This window comes from Grammomys surdaster, unplaced genomic scaffold (assembly GCF_004785775.1).
Source record: "Grammomys surdaster isolate TR1022 unplaced genomic scaffold, NIH_TR_1.0 225, whole genome shotgun sequence".
Lineage (NCBI taxonomy): Eukaryota > Metazoa > Chordata > Mammalia > Rodentia > Muridae > Grammomys > Grammomys surdaster.
The window spans coordinates 1,458,870-1,465,940 of NW_021604670.1; the positions used below are offsets into that span (position 1 = coordinate 1,458,870).

The 7,071-nt window shown below is 39.4% G+C and overlaps 1 pseudogene; it reads right to left on the reverse strand.

Moving 5' to 3' along the window:
• Positions 1-3,968: 3,968 nt before the first annotated feature.
• Positions 3,969-4,382, reverse strand: LOC114626015 (annotated as a pseudogene).
• Between the last annotated feature and the right edge of the window lie 2,689 nt (positions 4,383-7,071).

Below are 7,071 nucleotides of genomic sequence, written 5' to 3' on the forward strand. Positions count from 1 at the left end.
TCCCTGTCCCCCTCTCCTCCCCCTCCCTCCCCCTCCCCTTCCCCTCTCCTCCTCTCCCCTCCCTCTCCCCCTCCCTCTGCCCCCTCCCCCTCTCCCTCTCCCATTCTTGCTCTATCTCCCTGAAACTTGTGAACTTGTGGATCAGTTTGAGTTCTGAGTTATTGTTCTAGTGCCTGCCTGCTGTCATGTTCCTCACCATGATGTTCATGGACTAATCCTCTGAAACTGCTAAGAACCCAATTAAATGCTTTCTTTTATAAGTTATCTTGTTTATAGTGTCTCTTTACAATAATAGAACAGTAACTAAGATAGTAACTAACATTTTTTTTTATTGGATTTAAGGTTTACTTCATGAGATGGAACTCATATCTGGCACTGTAAGGCCAGGAACCTGAAGCTAGATAAGTCATGGACCCAGAGGACAACCTGCTATTCTTATTCTGCTAAAGGAATATAAAAATTAAATGACCTCTTATAACATATTACTATGCCAATAGATAATTGTATTGCTCAACACTTATCAGAGAAGCTTCTTGCAGTAGATAGGATTTAACACAGGAGCCTACAACTGAACAATGTGTAAAGAGTGACTCAGCCCTTAATGGGAAAGCTTTATCACACCTCTCCCCTCAAGGCTCAGGAATTTATGCAGAAGTGGAGGTGGAAAATTTCAGAGCCAGAGATGGTGGATGACTCCAAGAAACAGCATCTTCCAGACACAACAGGGCTGATACAGAAATAAACTCATAGAGAATGTGACTTCATGCACAAGACCTTCATAAATTCAAGCCAGACAAAAATCCCAGCACAAAGGATGAAAAGTGAATTCAAAGCCTCACCCCTACAAGAAGCTGTTTGCCACTGGGAGCTAATGGGAGAGGGGAAATCAGGCTTTTCTTTTTTCTTTTTTTCTTTTCTTAATTATTTTATTTATTCACTTTACAGGCCCCCTCCTTCCAGTCTCCCCCCTCATTCGGCCTCTCCCCATCCCTCCCTCCCCTTCATCTCTGAGAAAGGTGAGGTTCCCTCCTGGATACCTACCCACCCTGATACCTAAAGTCATTGCAGGACTAGATATATCCTCTCCCACTGAGTCCAGCCAAGGCAGCCCCATTAGGGGACAGAATCCACAGGCAGCCAACAGAGTCAGGGCAAGTCACTACTGCTATGAACATAGTGGAGCAAGTGTCTCTGTGGTGTGGTGGAGCATCTTTTGGGTATATGCCCAGGAGTGGTATAGCTGGGTCTTGAGGTAGAACTATTCCCATTTTTTTTTTTTTTGCAAAACTGCCAAATTAATTTTCAGAATAGTTGTACAAGTTTGCGCACCCACCAGCAAAGTAGCTGGATACAAAATTAACTTAGAAAAACCAGTAACCCTCCATTATACAAATGATAAACAGGATGAGCAAGAAATCAGGGAAATAACACCCTTTACAATAGCCACAAATAATGTAAAATATCTTAGTGTAACTCTAACCAAACAAATGAAATACCTATATGACAAGAATTTCAAGTCTCTGAAGAAAGAAATTGAATATATCTGATGATGGAAAGATCTTCCAGACACACAGATTGGTAGGATTAATATAGCGAAAATGGCCACCCCAAAGCAATCTACAGATTCAATGAATTCTCATAAAAATTCCAACAAAATTCTTTATAGACCTTAAGAAAACAATTCTCAACTTCACATGAAAAAAAATGAAAAACCCAGAATAGCTAAAATAATCTTGTACAATAAAACATCTTCTGGATGTATCAACATCCCTGACTTCAAGCTGTACTACAAAGCAATAGTAATAAAATCTGCATGGTACTGGTATAGAAACAGACAGATTGATCAATGGGATTGAACAGAAGACCCTGAAATAAACCCATGCACCTATGGACACTTGATTTTTGACGTAGAAGCCAAAACCATACAATGGAAAAAGGAAAGCATCTTCAACAAATTATGCTGGTCTGACTGGATGTCTTCATGTAGAAAATCAGCTTTCTTTGATGAGCATGCCAACCACACTCCATGGCCGGCCTAATAAATGCTCAGGAATAGTTAGTCAACACAAAATAGACTCCATTTTTTTGTTTTTGTTTTGTTTGTGCTGTAGTTGTTGTATTTTTAGGGTTTTGTTTTTTTTTTTTAAGAGAGAGAAAGAACCTGAAGTTGCAGGTAGGGAGGTAAAGAGGATGGGGACATGTCAAAGGTGGGGAAAGAATATATTAAAGATATATTGCATGAAGAAAATTAGAGTAGCCATGATGGAGTCAGTGTGAATGTTTCTTAGAAAACTAAAGCTAGAACTACCATATGATTCAGCTACACCACACCAGGATATATTCCTGAAAGATTCTAAGTCAACATACAGCTTGTAACCAGTCAGGAAGACAAGCATCACACTTTCACTCATATACAAAATCTGCATTAAATAGAAATAATGCTTTAAAGATACATATAAGGAAGGAGAAGTACTTCAATTTTCATGAGGATTACCAGTTCTATTCATTTTCCTACAAATAATATAATTTCATTCCTTTATATGGCTGAAAAATTATGCTCAATGTTTTCTTATTTATTCATCTGTTGATGAACACCAGGCTGACCTTTAACCTGTCTATTATAAAAAGTGCTACAGTAAACATGGAGGTGTCAGTTATCTGTTGCATGCTCACTTAACCTTATTTGAATGTGAATATGATTAAAATATAAAATCTATGTATGAAAATGTTATAATTAACCCATTATTTTATAAAATAAATATATATATAGTAACAGAAAAAAAAAAAACAACACAGGAGCACATAAAAAAGTTATCTAGTCCCCTGACTGAGTGCTGAGTCCTGCATGGCTTGGAAAGGATGGCATGACATGGTTTTCCACCTCTGGAGCAGAGCAAGCAGGGCATGGGCCTCTGTAAGAGTTGATGGTTGCTGGACATGAGGCTTGTTTATTTGTATAAAAAAATTATATATTTTACTTCATGTTCCTCCTTTGGGAAATATTCTCCCTGCTAAGGTTATTAGGAGAATGTGCTTTCTGCCAAGGTTATTGACTCTATGATAATCAAAGACAACAGGAGCCTGGGAGGTGAGGTTGTGTCTAATGTTTCAGTAAAATGGTAGAATGTTGTGACCTTCAGGACAGCCTTTAAGGCTATGGGAAAGAATTCTGAAAACATAAGTTCAAAAATATATAGTTTCTTAACTATGCAAAATATAAGAATATAAAATGAATTATATGAGGAGCTTCATAGACTTAACAGAACACGAACAACTGCACTATGAGCCAGCTTGTCAGAAAAATACAAAGGCAAGCAGATTCCTGAGTTCAGTGTCAGCCTGGAACAGAGTTAGTTTGGGACCAGTCATGATGGGAATGGCAATCTCAGGATGGGATCCCACCCAGCTAGTTTACAAAGGCAGGCAGATCTCTGAATTAATTTGCTATGTTTTTTTTTTTTTTTTTTAAAGTGCTTGCTGTCTTTTTCTAAGAATCAAAGGACTAGGGTCATGGAATGCTGGTTCATGGGATAATCAAAAGGGAACCTGAAGTAAATACCTGAATTGATATGTAAATAAAAGACTGGGCCTTGGTTTTCGAGATCTGAGCTATCTGGATGAGCTATCTGGAGATCTCCAGAAAAGGTTGTCTTGAGCAGAACACAGGTCATTACCTTGTACCTATGTTTTGACACTGTACAGTTTAAAAACAAATCTTACACAGCCTTACATTTCAATTTTTTTCTTTAAAAGGAGTGAGTTGTGCACAGGGAGGTTAAATGATTTATAGAGAAGAAAAAAAACTGCATTAAAACCAACTTATTTATCTTCATCCTCCTCTTCATCCTCCTCATCATCTTCCTCTTCCATCTTTTTCTAGCTCTTTTCAGCCTTGACCACCACCTTTTTCGCTACATCAGGTTTTCCTTTAGCTCTGTAGGCAGCAATATCCTTCTTGCACTTCTCCTTCAGCTTAGCAGCCTTCTTCTTGTCATCTGCTTGTCATCTGCTGCAGCATTGTTCCACATCTCTCCTAGTTTCTTTGCAACATCACTAATGGATAAGCCAGGATGCTCACCTTTGCTTTTAGGGTGGTACTCAGAACAGAACAGGTAGAAGGCTGAAGGAGGCCTCTTGGGTGCACTGGGGTCCTTGAACTTCTTTTTGGTCTCCCCTTTGGGGAGGATGTAGGTTTTCATTTCTCTTTCATAATGAGCCTTGTCAGCCATTGCCATATCTTCAAATTTCCCCTTTTCTTTAGCAGACATGGTTTTCCACCTCTCTGACCACTTCTTGGAGAACTCTGAGAAGTTGACAGAAGCATCCGGATCCTTCCTGTGCTCCTCCCAGCAGGTTTGCCCAAAGAACGCATATGAGGACATTTTGCCTCTCAGCTTCTTAGGATCGATCTCCTTTGCCCATTTTCCTCTGCGAGCTAGAGTTGTCCAGTGGTCTTGCTTGCCCCGGCGATGTCTCTTTGGAGCTCAATGTACTCTTCTGTCTATTCTTGACTGGATAGGATATGACTGTTTCAAGTTTCTGTAGCCTTGGATTCTCCACAGTCATGAACTGTAATATGGAACTGTGAGCTAGAACAAACTCTCTATTGTCAGGGCATTTCATCACAGCAACAGAAATGACACTAGGAACAGTGGATACTTAAGTTGTTCAATCAAACTCAAGTTTAGGACTTTTATTTAGTAATTAGGCAGAAGCCTTTCTTATCTTATTGAATTGCAGGCAAAAAAGTAGGAGGGTGCCAATGCAATGGAGAAATAGAGGCAATAGATGGATTGCAGTTTAATTCTTGGTGATGTTGGATCAAGTCTTGCCTCCCTACAACAATCTTTTGAGTTATATAAGTCAATCTAATCTTTTTATTATTATTTAACTAAAACTGAATTAGCTTTTCCCAATTACTTGTTTTTAAGTACATTCTAACTAACCATCTGTGAAATTCTTTGTACAGGGTCATAAAAGAGTGATTAAATGGAGTTTAGCACTCCCTTCCCCCTCCCTTTGATATTGATATTGATCTCCCTTTCTCATTGTGAGAAAATATAACATTTTCCAGTCTTGGATATTAATTGACTTAGCTTGTTTAGTGTGACAGGTTCATTGACAGGATCCTGACAAAATTAGTTTTAAGTTTGTGGGACTACATAAGAGTGGACCTTCAGGGTGATGAATATCATTTCATGGGAAGATCTTGATGAGGTTGCTGCTTGCCTTGGTGGTTCTCTCAGAATGGTTCCTTTTCCTAGTTTCATTGGTTTCTCTAAACATCTGTTTCTCTAACATTCAGTTCTACTCACACCTGCCTGATCACCAACACGTGACATCTTAGTCACATACACCAGCTCAGCTTCCTTCCTCTAAAGTCTACACCCTTTGCATGTTGTTGTAATGGAAGCCATACTGGCCAATACAGTTGCTTAGAATATAATTGGTTGACTTTAAATGTAAGGAGACTAATTATGACTTTGACTCCCAGAGAATACCCGAAGATGTCATTGAAGGCTAACACTCTATTTACTAGTCTTGTTTCACCACTCTCTTATTCAACTTGCTATGTATATTACAGAATATTACATATTAGTTAATTTTTAGAAATAGATGCGTCTGGTGGTAGCAGTCTGTAATCTCAGTCACATGACAATTTGAAGGGAAGATCACAAATTCAAAGTCTGCCTGGACCACAGATGAATCCAAGGCTAGTCTGTCAACTAATGAGACTATCTTAAAATAAAAGGTAAAAAGAAGTCTGAGGATATAGTTGGCATAGCACTTGCCTAGCATGTCTTGTATGCTAGGTTCAACCCCTAGTAACGCACACACACACACACACACACACACACACACACACACACAACTTTTCACAGCATGGAAGTCCAGTACCAGGCACTCTGACAAAAGTTTTCTACTATGTCCTTGTCTTAGTTAGGGTTTCCATTGCTGTAAAGAGACACCAGGACCAAGACAATTCTTATGAAAGAAAACAATTAATTGAGGCTGGCTTATAGTTCCAGTGGTTTAGTCAATTATTATCATGGTGAAAAGCATGGCAGCATCTAAACAGATATGGTGTTGGAGTAGGAGCTAAGAGTTCTACATCTTGATCCTCAGGCAGCAAGGAGGAGACAGGATGTGTTTCACACTGAGTGTAGCTTGAGCATTTAAGACCTCAAAGTCCCACTTCCACAGTGATACACTTCCTTTAACAAGGTCACACCTCCTAATTTTACCACTCCCTATGGCCAAGCATTCAAACACATGAATCTATGTGGGCCAAACTGTTCAAACCACCACAGTCCTCACATGGTGAAAGGTGAAAAGATGAGCAGGAAGAGGACTAGTTTTTTCTCCTTCTTCTTCTTGTTCTTCTTCTTGTTCTTCTTCTTGTTCTTCTTGTTCTCCTTCTCCTTCTCCTTCTCCTTCTCCTTCTCCTTCTCCCTCTTCTTCCTCCTCCTCTTCCTCTTCCTCCTCCTCCCCCTCCTCTTCTTCCCTTCTCCCTCTCTCTCTCCCTCTATCTCTCCTTCTCTCTCTCCTTCTCCTTCTCTTTCTCCTTCTTCTTCTTTCTAATGCTAGTTATTGAATCTAGAGCCTTGTAAATGGAAAACACTTACTGTTTTTTACCACTATATCTCAGCCTTGATCTCACCTTTTTTTTTTTTTTTAAATCAAGAGTCCACTTCTGTGGCAACTGACACACTCTTCCAAGAACAAATTTAACCCACCTATAAGGACAGAAACCTTATAACCTTCTCACATCTTAAAGGTGCCATCACTCCCCATGGTTGCAATGGGATTCAAATTTCTAACACGTGAGTGCTGGGTATATGTTAAGACCATATCAACCACTCTTCTCATTTAAAAAGGCCCTGGGTAAGAACTTTCTAATAATATTGTAGGTCTTCCCTGTTTTCCTCTTCATATTCCCTTTAAGAAATCTTGCATCTTTAGTGTGGTGGCATACACTCTTAATTCCAGCACCCAGGCAAATCTCTGTGAGTTTGAGGACATCTTGGTCTACATAGTGAGTTTCAGGATAGCCAGAGCTACAATTGGTCT